This window comes from Ursus americanus, chromosome 22 (genome assembly GCF_024610735.1).
Source record: "Ursus americanus isolate L20-20 chromosome 22, mUrsAme1.1.p, whole genome shotgun sequence".
NCBI lineage: Eukaryota > Metazoa > Chordata > Mammalia > Carnivora > Ursidae > Ursus > Ursus americanus.
This window is the reverse complement of record NC_142148.1, coordinates 16,888,284-16,904,615: the sequence shown is the minus strand read 5'-3', so window position 1 is coordinate 16,904,615 and position 16,332 is coordinate 16,888,284. Positions and strand designations below refer to the sequence as shown.

Below are 16,332 nucleotides of genomic sequence, written 5' to 3'. Positions count from 1 at the left end.
TGTTCAGTTAGCCACCGTACAGTACATCGCTAGTTTTTGATGTAGTATTCAATGATTCATTAGTTACATAATAAGGCAATTTAAAAATTAAGAGATGGGGTACATCGGTAGCTCAGTCAGTAAAGTGTCCAACTCTTGATTTCTACTCAGGTCATGATCTCAGGGTCCTGGGATCGAGCCCCATATTGAGCTCCATGCTTAGCATGGAGTCTGCTTGGGATTCCCTCTTCCCCTCTGCCCTTCCCCCCACTCACACTTTCTCTCTTTCTGTCAAATAAAATCTTTAAAAAAATCAAAATAAAAAATAAGAATTAAGAGACGGTAGGTAACATGTATTAATATTTCTACAAAGTAGACAAGTCTATAAACATTTACAGAAGAAGCACTTTATCCAGCAGGTCCTAAAGGAAACATGGAACAAAACCCCCGGAATACAGTTAACTGCAACCTCCAAGGGTAGAATAGGACGTATAACGTAACGCAAGCTCGGGCTGTCTCAATGGAAGCATAACCTCTACAATATAGGAGGTGTTGTTCCAACACATTCCACAAGGACCCTTGCGTTCAGGCCAAGGAGTAATTGCAAACTGTCCGCTAAGGTTGCATTCAGCACGGGGAATAATTCTATGTATGACAGGAGGGCATATAAAAAGTAGAATATATTTAAGTAAGCAAGGAAGACTCCGAAGAAATGTGAGAACCAACTAGAAGATGCTCCGCCTGGAATGGAGGGTAAGTAATACTAAGCATTTAAGGAATACCAGTGTGATGCTAGGTGTCTTTTTAATATATTATTCAATTTAATCTTCAGAATGACCCTGGGAGGTAGAGGATTTTCATTTTATTTAAAGACTGAATGACTTGCCCTGGGCCACTCAGCCGGGAAGGGATGCAGGAAACGCAGATTCTCTCCAACTCAGCCATTACACTATTACGCTACAGCAAACGTGACTACTGTTTTTCAAGCAATAAGCAGGTTGCCTGCCGACAGAAAGGAAGTGAGCCTCTCTGGAGCTGCTTTGGCAGAGTCGATGGTTGTTTCTAGTTCTTCAACCTTCCCTGGATCCGTCTCCTGGGCCTCCCAGAAGAGACAAAGGGCATGTTCCCATCCCTTGACTTTGGGCTGCACTTGCTTTGGTCAACAGGACATCAACACAACAAATCGAGCAGAGGCGTGAAACGTGCATGCCTAGCTGGGCTTGCCCCTTTGCACTCCCACCGCCTTTCAGGAGGAGAATGTGCCGCAGGGAGCTGCTGCCCCTTTCAGCTTAGGATCAGGAACAGACAGGCGTGGTGGAGAATGGAGCTCAGCGAATACTGAAGATCCCAGCCATCCCCACCGTGCAGCTCGGAGCACAGCCACGGGGGTCAGCGATCCCAACTCCGATCTGCCAGTCCACAATCAATGCTCAGACCCACGAGTACGAGAATAAATGCTCACTGCTGTTTGCCACACAGTTCCCTCTCCAATTTGGGGGCAGCATTACTGTGGCAATCGCTAACTGATAAAGGTGCCCAAGAGGCAGGCCTAGGCAAGAAACAACAGGGGGTATATTTCCATTCAAAGGGTCTTCTAACAATGGCCCAGAGACACAGAGAGCTCCCTGCCACTACCGGTGGCTAAACAGAGCCTGGACAATGGAAGAGACGTCTAAGGCAATTTCACAGTCAACTATGAGGGCTGAACTCCGTGACTTAAAGCCCTATGATGCCAGGAAATAAATTGCATCATAAAACACAGTAGATAAACTCAGGGGATCCTGGGATGAATATTCCCACCTAGAAAAACACTATTGCTTTGAAATCTTATTTTAACCACTAAAATCTTCCGTTCAGAATGAAACCTTAAGACTGCTTATCCTCAATCGAGATCAGACACTTCAGAAAGTAGCCTCATTTATTCATCCTAATACCCAGAAGACTAAAGCCGCCGGCTAATAAGTGCTGGGCAATCCTTTGCTCGTTGGGGTTCTAAAAGGTACCAGGCATTCATAGCCCATCCTCCCTGGGTTCTGAATGAATTTAAAGACAGACACAGGAGTGGGCCACCTGGGTGGCATCCGGCTCCTGATTTCGGCTCAGGTCATGATCTCTCGGTTGTGGGACTGAGCCTCGCATCGGGCTTTGGGCTCCGTGCTCAGTGCAGAATCTGCTTCAGAGTCTTTTTCCCAGTCCTGCCCTCTCCCTGTCTGTCTCTCCTTATATCTCTCCCAAGTAAACAAATAAAATCTTTAAAAAAAAAAATAGACACATGAGAGAGAGAGAGAGAGAGAGATTTCAAAACCCTCTCTTTTATTATTCACAAAACTGGATTAGAGAAAGTACCTTGGACTTGAGGCCAAATTAGAGGTTCCCTGCCTTTTCTTCCCTGTACCAGCACACACAGCAGCTAGAGAGTCATGGACTCCCTCCTTATGACTCCGCCCAAATCCCTAGGGCCAGAGCTATCTTCCAGGGATGGCCACATAGGACCACTGGGTAGGCCCATCCCCAAAACGAGCCAACAAGCAGCAAAGGGATGAAGAGAAACAGGAAGCTAGGCTCCCAGACTTTCGCCATCCCACCAGTCAGAAGACTCTCCACCTTCTAGGATAAGAGCCACGGATAGCGGCTTCCCCCTCTCCTCCATGTTTCCAAGAGAGTCAAGTCTCCTTGTTTATGGCCTGGCAGTGACACAGGGTAAGTGGAAAGATGGCCCTTGTCAGGTGTATTACCTGTAATTATCACAACCTCCCCCGTGAGGCAGCAAGGAAGGAACCACTGTGGGGGACACGGAGTACAGAAAGGAGACGGAGCTAGCACCCATGCCTGTATCTATTGGTCTACATTCCACAGGGTTCCACAAGGCTTCCCAGGGACAGGTGAGTGATGTCCCACAAGCCCCACGAAGCTTGGGTGACTTGCCCTGCCACAAGGGTGTGACACAGCTATGGGTAGAGAGGGCAGCCTGAGAAGCGAGCAGCACCTGGCTCTCTCCACTCAGAATCCCATGGTGCCCCCATGGGCATTCCAGCTCCTGTTCTCCCAGCAGTCCACACCGGGCTGCATAGAACCCTCAGCAGAGTCAGGAGGGTTTCCCTTCCACCAGCTCAGGCTCCTACTGCTTTTCCAGCTCCAGTTGTGAGGCAAGCTCATGTGAGGCAGAGCCACATAACCTAATATCCACTCACAGAAGTTTAGGGCTACTCTGTATCTTGCTGTATCTGCAGCAGCTACAGCGGCTGCTGATAGAGGACTCCATCTCCCCGAAGACAGAGCTGGTAAAAGTGCTTGGCCCTCCATCTACCCTCCACTTGGAGAAACTGCTGGTTGATGAACAGACCTGTCCTCTTTGTTCTGGGCACATCACTGGATTACATTCCCTAGCCTCCTTTTAGAGGTGGGTGGGGTTATGCCAACTGCGTTCCAGCCAATGGGGCCTGAGTATGAAAGTGTGCCACTTCCAGGCTTGGTTCATAAAAGCTACTTCCCTTTCCTCGCCCCTACCCCCAATGTTCCACCTTCTCTCAAAGGATAGTCTTTGAACCAGCAGCATCAGTATCACCAGGGAGATGGTAAGAAATTCTGCATCTCAGGCTCCACTCCAGGCCTACTAAATCCAAATCTGCATTTTTTTTCAAGATCCCCAGGTGATTTGTATGCATGTTAAGGTGTGAGAAGCACCGCTCCGTTGTCTTTCCCATCCACCAGCCAGCTGAAAGCACAGGATTCCAAGAGAAATGGAACACAATAAAAGGAGACTGGTTCCCTGAATGACCATGACCATGAGAAAAGGCCCCCCCAACCCATTAGGAACACTCATTTTGGCTTTAAGTAAACAAGGAATAAGCTGTTATTGGGTTATTAAGCCACTGAAATTGTGAAGTTTATTTCCGCGGCTAGTATTATTGTTTTGGCACCCCCATAGAGCCCTTACTTCCTCCCGGTCCCTTTACTTAAGGGGATAAGAAGAAAAATGATAGTTACTAAGCAAAGCTGCAAGACATGCCAAATAGGGACATCACTAAGAGCAGTGTCCTAGTGTAAACAGAAGCAGAAAGAAAGAAGAAAAGGAAAACCATGAACTATGAGCATGAATTCTTGAAAAAGCAAGAAATATCTTGGGTATTCATTAAGATATTCTATGTTCAGTGGGCCAGAGCTGGGCTGGGTCAAGGTCACAATACCACCACCCCCATGACCACCCTGGCTGCTCGTGTCGATCTGGGTGACTTGATACGCATGCTGCAGCTTTTAGACCAGACAGAAAGGTATGTGTTTTGGTGCACAGCTCAGAGAAATAGACAAGATCATTGAAAAAAAAAAGGGGGGGGGGGACAAAAAATGATGCTTGCCCAACCCACCACTTCCAGCATAGCCTAGCTGCAAAGGAGGAAGGGGCACGGGCCAGAAAGGTACAGCAAGAGGGAGTCCTGCTCAGGAAGGTCTTGGTGAAACTGGAGGAATGAGCAGTGCTGCTCTGGAGTCCAAGTGACAGAAGGTGACAGGGTGAAAAGTCGGCACCAGCAGGTGGCACCCCCATTGGGAGGGAAGGGGTACTGCAGCACTGGGGAGAGGACTCAGCAGCAGGTGGGCTGAAGCTCTCCAAGGGCTTGGGGGAGTGGGCCTCCCCGGCGACTCCAGAAAGGGCTCCTTTCCAACATGAAACATCCAGCACAAGTGATCTTATTACTCATGACTGGGGAGAGCCTTCTAAGGGCAGACAGAGGCCCAAGTCAAGCAGGTAGAGGCTCGGGGGATACAAGATTGAGATCTTGGTTCAGTGACCTATGCCTCCTGTAACTAATTACCATAAACTCAGTGGCTTAGAACACAAATTTATTCTTTTATGGTTCCGGAGATCAGAAGCCTCAAATGAAGATGTTGGTAGACCTTCTTTCATTCTAGAGGCTTCAGAAGATAATTGGTTTCCTTGTCTTGTCCAGCTTTAGAGGCTGCCTACATGCCCTGGCTCCTGGCCCCTTCCTCCATCTCCAAACAACATCACTCTGACTTCAAGCTCCATTGTCACCTCTCCTGTTTCTGACTTTGACCCTCCTGCCTCCCTCCTAAAGGACTCTTACACACTGGGTCAACCTAGTGAATCCAGAATAATCTCCCTATTGTAATATCCTTAACTGAATCACATCTGCAAACCCCTTTTGCCACATAAGGTAACTTGCAGAGGTTCTGGGGACGAGGACAGGGTCATCTTTGGAGTACCGTTATTCTATCATCAGACATTCACATTAACATGAACATGTATGGATTCCCAAGCCAGTGGACCAGAGATACAAGGATGACAGGCCCATTCAGAGCCGCCTGGTGGATGCTTTCTAAGGGGCAGGTAGCCTGGGAGAATCTAAGTTCTCTTATGTGTGTGTAGAAGATTCCTTGCACCATCAGATCCTCTCATCACCAAAGTCTCAGAAGGGGAGCATGAGGTCAAAGTAAAAGGTGGGGTCATTTGGCTCTCAATTTGGACAAAAAATGAAAAAGGTTTGGGGTTACAAGTAGGGGGAAGGTCCACCCTTCAGCAGTGCAAACTCATCGGGGCTGCTGGCCAGTGTGAACACCATGGTCACACACTGCTCCCCAGACACCACCCCCGCATGGTTACCCCACCACATTAATCAGACTGATGACCCGGAGGCACTCTCCCTGCGGTTTGGCCACCCAATGTCTGAACTCCCTCCCTGCATTTGGGGAACTCCCCCACTTTGAAGCAGAGCCCCCCTTCCCCTACGGAAACAGAAAAGGCCCGATGCCCTCTTTCCCAGCCTGCTCTGCAGCTAAGATTCAGGCACACATTCTGGGTTCCACCAAGCAGATGCACCTGACTCCAATTTCTGAACCAGAAGCCCGTGAGTCAGGAAGCCAGGGCTCGGGGGCCCAGACTGAGAGAGTCCACTACAGAGAGCTTAGAAGCAGTAGAGGACGGTGCTTCTGAGTGGCAGAGGTGGCAACATCACAGTGGACACAACAGGATCCAGCCTCATGCACCCAAAAGGACAGCTCTGGAGTAGAGCACAGACACGATCACATCACAGAGAGAAGGGTGATGAACTCGGCCAGGAGGCTCAGGGCGTCTTCCAGGCATGGGCTACACAGAGCCGGGGTGTGAGGAATGCGAAGACGTGAAACGTCCCCAGCCAGCGAGCACAGGATGAACCCCGAGAGTGGGATCTGCCTGGCGTTCCACCCTGCGTGCACCTGCACGAACTGCAGCTGCTAGCAATCCTCCACGTGCAGTGCTCAAAGTCCCCACAGCACGTGCTCACTGCCGACTGAATTAATGACGCCAATCCCCCTGGCCTCACTGCACCTGCAGCACAGAGCTCTTGAATGGCCCTCACTGTCAGCTGTGGTTTCTCAGGGATTGGGCAGGTCCTGGCCAGCGTCTCTCTGCTGAGGTTCACCCTCTGGGGGCACACAACAGAACTGCTTTGGCCCCAAAGTCAATAAGGTTCAAGAGACGGTTCCTCCTGCAAACTTCCATCGTTTGTTTTCCCCTCCTCCATCAGGGTGCAGGCTCACCCAGCACCACTGCCCCCTGAATTCCACTCGGCTTCATCCTCTGTGACAGATTTTCCCCCCACTGTGGCCCTGCAGGCACTCCCTACAACAAGCCCCTTCCCGTCTGCAGGACACACCTGAGTATTCTCATATCCTAACCGCACATGACTCAGTTTTCTCTCTCCCAGCACCCCCCCCCCCCACTCCCAGGAATATCCTCAGTCACGTCAGTGTAGATCACTGGATGTGAAGAGATCCTAGAAGGTTTGCACCTTAAATCCCCACAGCAAGGTCTAGGTGAGCCTCTCCTCTTTCCCCATCGGGATTCCATTCATGGACGTGTGCCTGGTGGTAACTGGGACAACATTTCAAAGAGAGGGGACAGCATGTGCAAAGGCCCAGACGCTGAAAGCCAGAACATTCAGCCACGCCAAGCATAGTGCCTTTGGGGAGAGTGGGATCTGTAGCAGCCCCCCGTCCCCCGCCCATATCCACTTACAGAGGTCTGGCCACATCCTCTGCAAAGGAAGGAAGCCGTAACTCTGAGAGGAGCCCAGGCCTGCCGTTTTAGAGATTATTGAGGCGTGAGAGCCCTCATCTACCAGCAGCTCGGTGGGGCCCTCTTTGATCAACAGGTTGGCTTAATTAATATCATCCCGGGGCTGTCAGCTTCCTGGAGATCAAAAATAAGCCAGTCATTACACCAAAATCAGTCAGAAACAAGAAAGAGGAAGACTGTAAATATATTCTTTTCTCTTCTCCTTCCCCCCCCCCAAAATCCACTGACACGATAAGGAACATACAACAGCGTTGGTACCCTCATAGTTATTATACATTGCACCGAAAATTGTGCAATTAAACCAGGAAGTACTCTCTGGCTGGCCACAAATTTTGCATTTTTCCCCCTCCGTGAATAACGCCTTGATACGCACCCCGTTACTGATGTGTCTGCAACATAGATCCCCCTTTTGGAGGCAAAACTCTTCCCCATAGCAGATGGTGGCTATTGTGTTTACACATGAGCACCTCAGGATTGCATTTCCTCACGTCGGCAGTAAAAAGAAAGCCCTAATTGAGTTTTTAATGGCTTTGCACATTGTTCATTAAGATTACATGAGTGCGCTCAGGCAACTGGCAGCTGAGGGCCTGGAGCTCCGAGAGCTCAGAGCTGTCCCTGCAGACAGGAGGCCCCGCCAGCTTCCAGCGCCAGCACCTACGTGAAGGGAGCGGATGGCAGCAGGGACCCGAATGCCGCCCCAAGCCAAGGCAGCTGTGATGGCGTGGAGCGAGCAAGGGCTGGCTGTGCAGCCGGGAGAGCTGGCTTTCAATATCACTGCTGTTGTTTCTTAGTTGTGTGACTTTGAGCCAGTCCATAAAATTCACTGGGCCTCGGTGTTCTCATCTAGAAAATGGGATAATGAAACCTTACACATCAAACTTTTCCGTTGACTGTTTTCAGGGAACCTTAAATGACAAACTGGATTTGACTCAGTAAATGTTAATAAGAAATGGCCAGTAGCAGATGTCAGTGTGCCCAGTCCCACTGATGTTGAATGTTACTCATGTTTATTGAGAAGTTAGCATGGGCCAGGCACTGATCTCAGCATCTTTTAGCATCCCAGGGAGAGGGCACCATGCTATCCCTGTTTGAAAGCCAGGAACACTGAGGAAGAGGGGGTCTTTTGCCTACATAGCCGTCATCCACTCCACAGTCAGCAGAGTAATAGCTGTCCGAAGATGTCCACATTCTGGCCCCCAGAACCTGTGAAGACGTGGCCTTAACATGGCAAAGGGGAATTAAAATTGCAGGTGAAAGTAAGGATGCCAATCAGAGGACCCAAAGATGGGGGTGGCTTATTCTGCACAAGAGAGACAGAAGAGGCAGGATCAGAGAGGGATTTGAAGATGCTATGCTGCTGGCATGGAAGATGAAGGGAGGAGCCATGAGCCGAGAAATGCAGGAGGCCTCCAGGAACTTTGCAGAAAAGGCTAGAAAACAGATTGTCGCCCTAGGGCCTTCAGGAACAACCACAGACCCACAGACACCTTGTCCAGTGCAACCCATCTAGGATTTCTGACCTCCTGAACTCTACGATAAAAAATCTGTGTTACTTTTAGCCACTAAAGTTGTGATGAGTTGTTACAGCAACAATAGGAAACTAATACACACTGCAGACTTCCCCGCTTCTGGGTTTCTGCTCCAGTGATGCTGTTCCTGAAACCCACCAAGCCCAGCCCAGCCGTGGTCCTTCACTAAACTACTTAAATGCCACTTACTGTCAGTGACTTTCACTAATGCCCAGAGAATACTTACTCCCATGCTGCTGATCCTATCTATTCTGGACAAGGCTACGTTTAGAAGTCCAGAATGTTGAAGTTTAGCTACCGGGTCACAATATAAGGAGCACGGGACATCAAAACGTCCAAAGACACAAGGCACTATAAAGTAAGAAAATGCATGTGGAAAAGCAGCACACTTCTACCGACAGTATCGTGAAAACTAACCATCATTAAAAGCCACTCGTAAACACAACAGTTTAAGATAGCCACAATAACAAACATATCATTCAACATCATCCGTATTATCAATGAAAGCAATCTAATTATCATGTGTCAAAAAAAAAAAAAAAAAGAAATTTGCTTCTTTTCTAATACACCAGAAAATAGGGGGGAGGGATTAATTACGGCTTAATGGATACATAATATCTATTTAAAACAAGGAAAACACACCTCCTGAAGTTTCAAAAGAACGGAGCATCGTGAACATTTTGTCAGAGTCAATTTGTGTGAACAAGTAATAACTATTTCTGTAATCATTCATTCAGACCAATAAGTCGGGGTTTAAGCATTTCATATGCAAATCTGTTAAGGCAATTTTCCAAGAAACAGCTATCGGATAACCCATGTAGGTATGGGTGATGCAGTTTAAAAACAGAATGAAGCCCAGGCAACTGGGTTTGAAGGCGCTGCTGGAAGGGGGGTCTGTCCACGGGCATGTCTCTCCAGAGACCTGCCTGCACTCCTTCCCCATTCCTGAGGAAATGATGGAAGCAGAGGGGAAGAGGGAGAGAGAGGGCGTAGCAAGGGAGGGAGAGGAGGCAGAAGGAAGGAAAGAAGCAGCAAGCAGAGGAGTACACAGCAGGGAAGATGAGGGAGGAGGGGCAGAGGGAGGTGGTAGAGAGGGAGAAATACAGGTGAGGAAAAGAACACTGAGCAGGGAGAAGGGGGAGGATGGGAGAAAGATGGCGACAAAGCAGAATACGATCGAAGCCGTGTGCCACTGCTTAATTACTTCTCATCCCCTTCACTCCCCAAACAAAAACAAAAGCTTTCTACCCAACATTCCCCTTCTAGACCTTACCATGATCCTGGGAGGAGAACAGGCCCACAAACATACAGCCCTGTGGGGCACCCCAGGACCTGGGCTACCCCCTTCACAACTTCACAGCTCACCTCCCCCAGCATCTCAGCATAGCTCAACATCCCAGCAGGAAAAATCAACGTTGTCATCGGGAAGACAATGGAACGCGATGCAGGACCCACTGAGAACTCTGCTACACCCAGCATGAACGGTGGGTGAGACATAAGGCTTGTTCTAGTCACTCTTTGACGTGGGAAATATCACAGCTCTTTGGGCAAGGTCAAGACAGTATTGAAGGGCAGACAATGCCACTCTCCCTTGGGACTCCCACCCCGTCCTATGCACCTGTTTCAGTCACACAGTGCCTCTCAGAGCCTGGGAGCCAAGAATTCTCGCTCCAGTTCTTCACCTGGATCAGAGGTGTGCAGCTAGGGAAGACTATGGCTCCAAGTTTTACGGTCACAGGACTAGACAGTGGTGGTCAAGGAGTCAAGACTGGTGTGGATTTTCTATGTAGGCTCCTTCTAGAGTGGGGGTGAAAGAGGAAAGACCCTCTTCCTTGGGTCTTGTTTCTGGAGAAACCCAGTGATTTTTATGTTCCTACAAGAGCTCCTTTCCCTCAGTCACGCCCGCTAACTAATAAACAGCAGCAGCAAACACACACTCTCACCTGTTACTTATGTGCGTTCAATTCTAATACCAGCCCTGTCAGTAGCTGCTGTTCTCATCCTTCTCATACAAATGAAGAAACCGGGGTGCAGAGAGGTTAGGTAACTCTCCCAAAGCCACACAGCTAGTAGCAGAGCCAAGATCCAAATGCAGGAAATCCTGCTCGTCATTCAGCTCCCAGGCTCCTGCACACAAGCGGGGGTGCTATGTTCCGCGGCGGCAAGCAGGGATCTCATGCTCCCCGGGGTTAGCCGGCCGTGCCCTGGGGAGCAGGGCGTAGGCAGAAAGAGGGGCAAAGAGTGGGAGGAAAAAACCAAAAGGAAATCAGTTGTCAGGCTGCTGCCATATTAAGAGTAAAGAGAACAACAGGGCTGCCTGTAACACTGTCAGACCCCAAACTGTTCCTGACATTCACTGGGCTGAGTCCTTTGCTTCTGCAGCTCTACATCTCTTAAACTGAAATGACACGGAACTAAAATATATATTTTTTAAAAATCTCCAAACTCTTCACACAACCATTGGCATGATAATATTTTGATTAGTTACATTTATGCTCCAATTACACTCACAGAATGTTCAACTGTGTCTTATATATAGCTTGTTTGCCATGCTCCATGGAAAATATGGGATTATTACCCTCGTCTATTTGCAATGGGAAAAGACACAAATGGAAGTGGAGGGGGGGGGGGAAGCCAAGCGGAGAGATGACTAAGCCTGTTAAAATAGTGCTGTCTTGCCTTCACGTTACTAAATTGGGTCACTGCTATTATTTCCCAAGCTTTAAAATACCAGAGCTCGGAGAAGCATGCAGTATTCAAGCCTACCTTCTCCTCACCTGACACTTGCACCTTCCCTCCTAACAACGGGGTCCAAACTCGGACAGCAAGCTGATCACGCACGCATTGAGTGGCAAGGTCAACGGTCGGCGGAGGTTTGTGATTTTGTGCCTTTTATCTGGAGAGAGTGTCCATCTCTTTCTCAAGGAGGTCCTTAACCCTGTCTATCAGAAATAAATATATAAATAAAGGCTAAGAGCCCCTCTGAGCCCTGCAAAATGCCAGCCCTGGTGATGCCAGGACAGACTTCTCACCGTGAACGCTCGCTAGATGCCATCATGTAATTTTGCTCTCCACCGGCAAACTGCATCATGGGGGTCTGGGTCAGGGTATCACACTCTTGGATGCCGCTATCAGATGGGCCCCTCTGCCCCACAGAGACGTGCTACAGCCTGTCTGTGCCCCAACTCCCCAGCACCCTGACCTCAAATCCTCTGCCACCGGGGCTGACTTTTCCCTGCCACTGCCTCCCTAAGCTCACTCCTACCTCTATGCCTCAGTTTCCCCCATCTGGATCCATACATGAAGGCTAAGTTTCCTCCACAAGTTTCCTCACAAAGTCTGTTGGAGCCAAGCTGTATAAACTGAATGAAATCGGTTCTAACGTCAGACATTACTTACGCACCCACGATGTGGCCGACACTTTCCACAGAAACGGCTGTTGGCCAGACCATTTTTGCCCTGATGTCGATTACAGACAAGCAAGAGGCAGTGAGAAGGGTGTGGCGCGTTCTGGGATAAGGGCATGGACATGGAGAGAGATCCAACCCCGACTTGATTTGGGGGGAGGTATAAAAAGAAACAAAAGCTTTCTGGTGCAAATAAACCCTACACTGAGGCCTAAGTTATTCGGGAACCAGACAGAGAAGGAGTGGCAAAATGTCCCCGGCGGGCGAAACAGCCCATTTCAAAGCCAAGAAGGCAAAGACAGCCTCTAACCTGTGGAGACAGGAAAACGAAATGTAGATACAGAGCAAGTACCTTACAGACCACCCCTCTAGCCTCCCACCCTTGTTTTATAGACAAAGAACTTGATCTACAGAGAGGTTCGCAGTGACTTGCCCAAAGTCACACAGCCAACAGGTGTCAGGGCCAAGAGTCAGATGCGTGACTCCAAGGTCAGTAGTATTTCCTCTGAAACAGTGGTTCTTGGATTACAGCATGCATCAGAAATCACTGATTACTGAAAGCTTACTGAAAGATTGCTGGATCACCCCCAGCAGATCTGGGGTGGGGCCAAGAATTTGCATCTCTAACAAGTTTCTAGGAGAAACTGATGCAGCTGATCCCCGGGCCACACTTGCAGAACCGTGGTCTAACTGGGTCTCAACCTGCCAGCCCTCGGGAGCCTGAGGCCCGTAAACTGGGGCTACCTGACAAGCAGGGCCGCCCCGCTCTCCCTCTGGGGCAGGCAATGATGCTAACCTGCTGGAAGGGGTTCCCTCTGACCCTGGGCCACACGCTGCCCCCCTCTCTCAGGAGCAGGAGGGCTCCAGCCACTGACCATCAACCGTGAAGGCTCTCTCTGTTGTCCCACCTCAGCAAGGCCTCTCCTCTGAAACCCCCCTTCAATCATTGCCAATTACCGCGAATATCATTAGCCACTTACTGACTCCCCCAAATGTACTAGGGTCTGCAAAGAAAATAGCACAATAATTATTCCTCCTCTTTCACCATCCTCTAAGGAGATACAAGAACTTGACAGCTGTTATCCAATTAATCCTGACAGCATTTTTTTTTTTTTAATGTAAAGGTATTTCTTTCATCTAAGATGGGAAAAGCGATTTCCCTTTCTGATGTGAGAAGGAGGGCAAAGAGAGGCCAAGTAATGCGGCCAACTTCACTAGGGTCATGTCTTGCTCCTTTTTTCTGCAGGGAGAGTGGAATACTGGAGAACATGGACTCTGGGTTCAGATTGCCTTATCAAATCCCAGTTGTCCCAGTTACTGGTTCTGTGACTCTGGGAAAGTTACTTAATCTCTCTGAGCCATAAAATGAGAGTGGTGATAGGAATAATGGTACCTGCCTCAGAGGTTACGAGAACTTGATGTGTTTATGTAAGTTAAATGCTTAGAATGGTGCCTGGCACATCGTGAGATCTATGTAAATGTTACCTGTCAAGGTCAATATTGGGACAGCACCCTGAGCCCTCTTGTAGATCTCTGACTACAACAGAGACTGAGACAGATGGCCCTACACACCAGGAGGATAAAGTAGGTCCCAGGGTCACTCCCCATACATGTGATGACTCCGGGAGGCACCAGGAAGCCACAGCTATCTTCAAGTTTACCCCAAGGAGCATTCCTCTTTGCCAGTGGTTCTCCAAACGTGGTCCCCAAACCAGCCCCGGCGGCATCACCTGGGAACCTGACACAAAAGCAAATTCTCGGGCCCCACCCCAGATGTCCTGGAGCAGAAGTTCCAGAGTGGGACCCACGCTGTGCTGTCACAAGCCCCCAGGGATGCCGATGCATGCTCGAGTTTGAGAAGTACCTTTTCTGCAAACAGGTTTCCAGGGCCTCAGTCTCTCTGGGGAGACGTGTGCCAGCTCCTGTGCTCTGGAGGTTCCCTACATTCCCCACAAAAGGACAGGTCATCCGGGGGAGTCACAACACTGTACCATGGGTCCAGAGCCTGTGCTCTTGACCGCTGCCTTCAACCACCCCGCGTGAACCTGCCTTCCCATTCCCACTTCCAGGAAGACCTGTGAGCACCACCCTTCGTGGGCCAGCCTGGGAGGGGCACTCATGGCCCTGAGAGGGGACACAGCTGCCTCTGCGTGCCACAAGGCAAAGAAAATTGTGTCTCATACGAACAGACATAGTCTCCCGGTTCCACTTGCAGCCTTGAAGCACCCGCATGTCCCCATGGCTGTCAACTGGGGCATCTTAAAATCACACCCTGGAACCCCGATATTCTTTGATGCCTTCATCCTGACTGTCCACCCTCCTCTCACTCTTCCCTTCTCAGCCAGTTTCCAACCCTGTCAGCTGCAGGTCTGATTTCCCACTTCCATCTTCCATGTCTCCCAGGACCAGCTCCAGGCTCCTTCCCTGGTCCCCTTTTCCCCCTAGACTCCACTTCGGACTTTGCACTCCTTGACCACAATGCAAATGGCCTTCTCCCCAGGATACCCTTCCCACCACAGTGGTCCACCCCCTACAGTCTAGAGGATTCTGTACTCCACGCTGCCAAGGAGAATGACCCTGTCAGCTCCACCCCAGCTCAGCTCTGACTCCCCCGTGAGCCCTGGACACAGATGGAAAGACAGAGCAGCACGAGCTGAAATGAGGAAGCAAAGGAGGGAGTGGGGGCTCTACGAATGAAAGCTGCCAAGGGGGCCGTGAGTTCTGTGTTCCTTTGCTGGGGTGTAGTAACAAAATACCACAAAGTACCACCAACAGAGTGGCTCCCACAACAGAAACTTCCAGTCTCCCAGTCCTGAAAGCTGCAGTTGGAGACCGAGGTTTTGGCGGGGCCGGCTCCTTCTGAGGGCCGTGAGGGAGGACCCATGGCCGTGGCTCTCCCCTAGCTTCCGGTGCCTTGCTGCCAGCCATCTTCGCTCTACCTTGCCTGGTAGAAGCATCCCCTCAATCTCTGCCTTCTGATTCACACGGCATTCTCCCTCTCTGTGTGTCTGACTCCAAACTTCCTCTTTACAAAGACACCAGCCAGGTTAGACTAGGGGCCCCCCTACTGACTTCAGTACGGCTCTTCTTAACTCATCACATCTGCAATGGCCCCATTTCCAACTCAAGTCACGTTAGGAGCTACTGGGGGGTTAGAATGTCAACGTGTGAAGGCGGGCGGGCAGGTACAATTCAGCCTAGCACAAGCTTCCTAGAGCCTCCCTGCACTCAGGGCCCAAAGAGGAGTCTAAGACCGTCACTTAGGAGAATTTCCGTAGAGATAATCGAACATCAAATATGGAGATGTGCTGTAGTATTAATTGTTTTTCATGATAAAGTGATACCTGGAGAGGAAAAAAAACAAAACAAAAGAGGAAGGTAGAACCAAGTGGAAAAATTACCCATTTCAGAAAGACAACCCACAGGAGCCCCTGTGGGGTGTCCTTAGGGTCACACTTCCTGGCACGGGCTAGTTGCTTTCTATGCAACCGTGGCATTTAATTGGGCTTGGGACTTCACTTGGTACAGTCTTCCTGAAGGAGAGGCTTCACGAGGGACTGCAGTGTATTGTGAGCTCGTCTGCACCGAAGCCGCACCTGCGAGGCCACTGGGAAAGGCCCGAGCAGCCCTTCCACGGGATTCACCGCGCCCCCACCGCCGCCTGTTTGTTCTACGACAAATGTCTATCGAGCGGGTGATGCACCAGGCACTGTTGTAGGCCCTGGGAATACAGCTGTGAACAAAACAGTCAAGATACTTAATCAGAGACAGTTTGCCGAGATGAAAATTCTCCTCGAGAGCCTTGGAACAAGTTGAATAGGACTTCTGGAGATGGCCCCCCAGGGATGCTCGGCAGCCTTTCATCCCACAATTTCCTCATTTTGAGTTTCTGATTTTTAGCTCATCTTCCCATGCTCTGAAGGGCCTTTTCAGTGATTATTTCCCCAGGAAGAACCTATGAATGCGATATTTTCTGAGCCCGTGCATTTCTGACACTGTGTCATTTTTACAGCATAGCTCACAAGGCTGCAAGTACACCTCCTGAGTCTAAGCGACCCCCTTCTGAACAGCCCGGACGCATGCTTCTCACACTTTGCTGATGGAACAAGTGCAGCGGGCCGGTGCCTTGCCTGTCAGAGGCCCTGGCTTGGACAGCCCCCCTGCTTGGGAAGCAACAGACGGGCATGTTTCCCACCCTAATTCCTAATGGACAGAAGATTCTTTTGTCCCATGCATTCGTGCTTGAGAGCACAGTAGGACCATAAAGATGCAGGCCCGGGACCCAGACCGCCTGCAGGCCAACCCCAGCTCTGCCTCTGCCTACAGTGCATCTGGAGGCAAA

At 49.9% G+C, this 16,332-nt stretch overlaps 1 protein-coding gene across 1 annotated transcript in view; it reads right to left on the bottom strand.

The window, feature by feature from the left end:
* The window catches only part of PTPRT (protein tyrosine phosphatase receptor type T), a 776,661-nt gene that overhangs the window by 683,413 nt on the left and 76,916 nt on the right, over nucleotides 1-16,332 (bottom strand).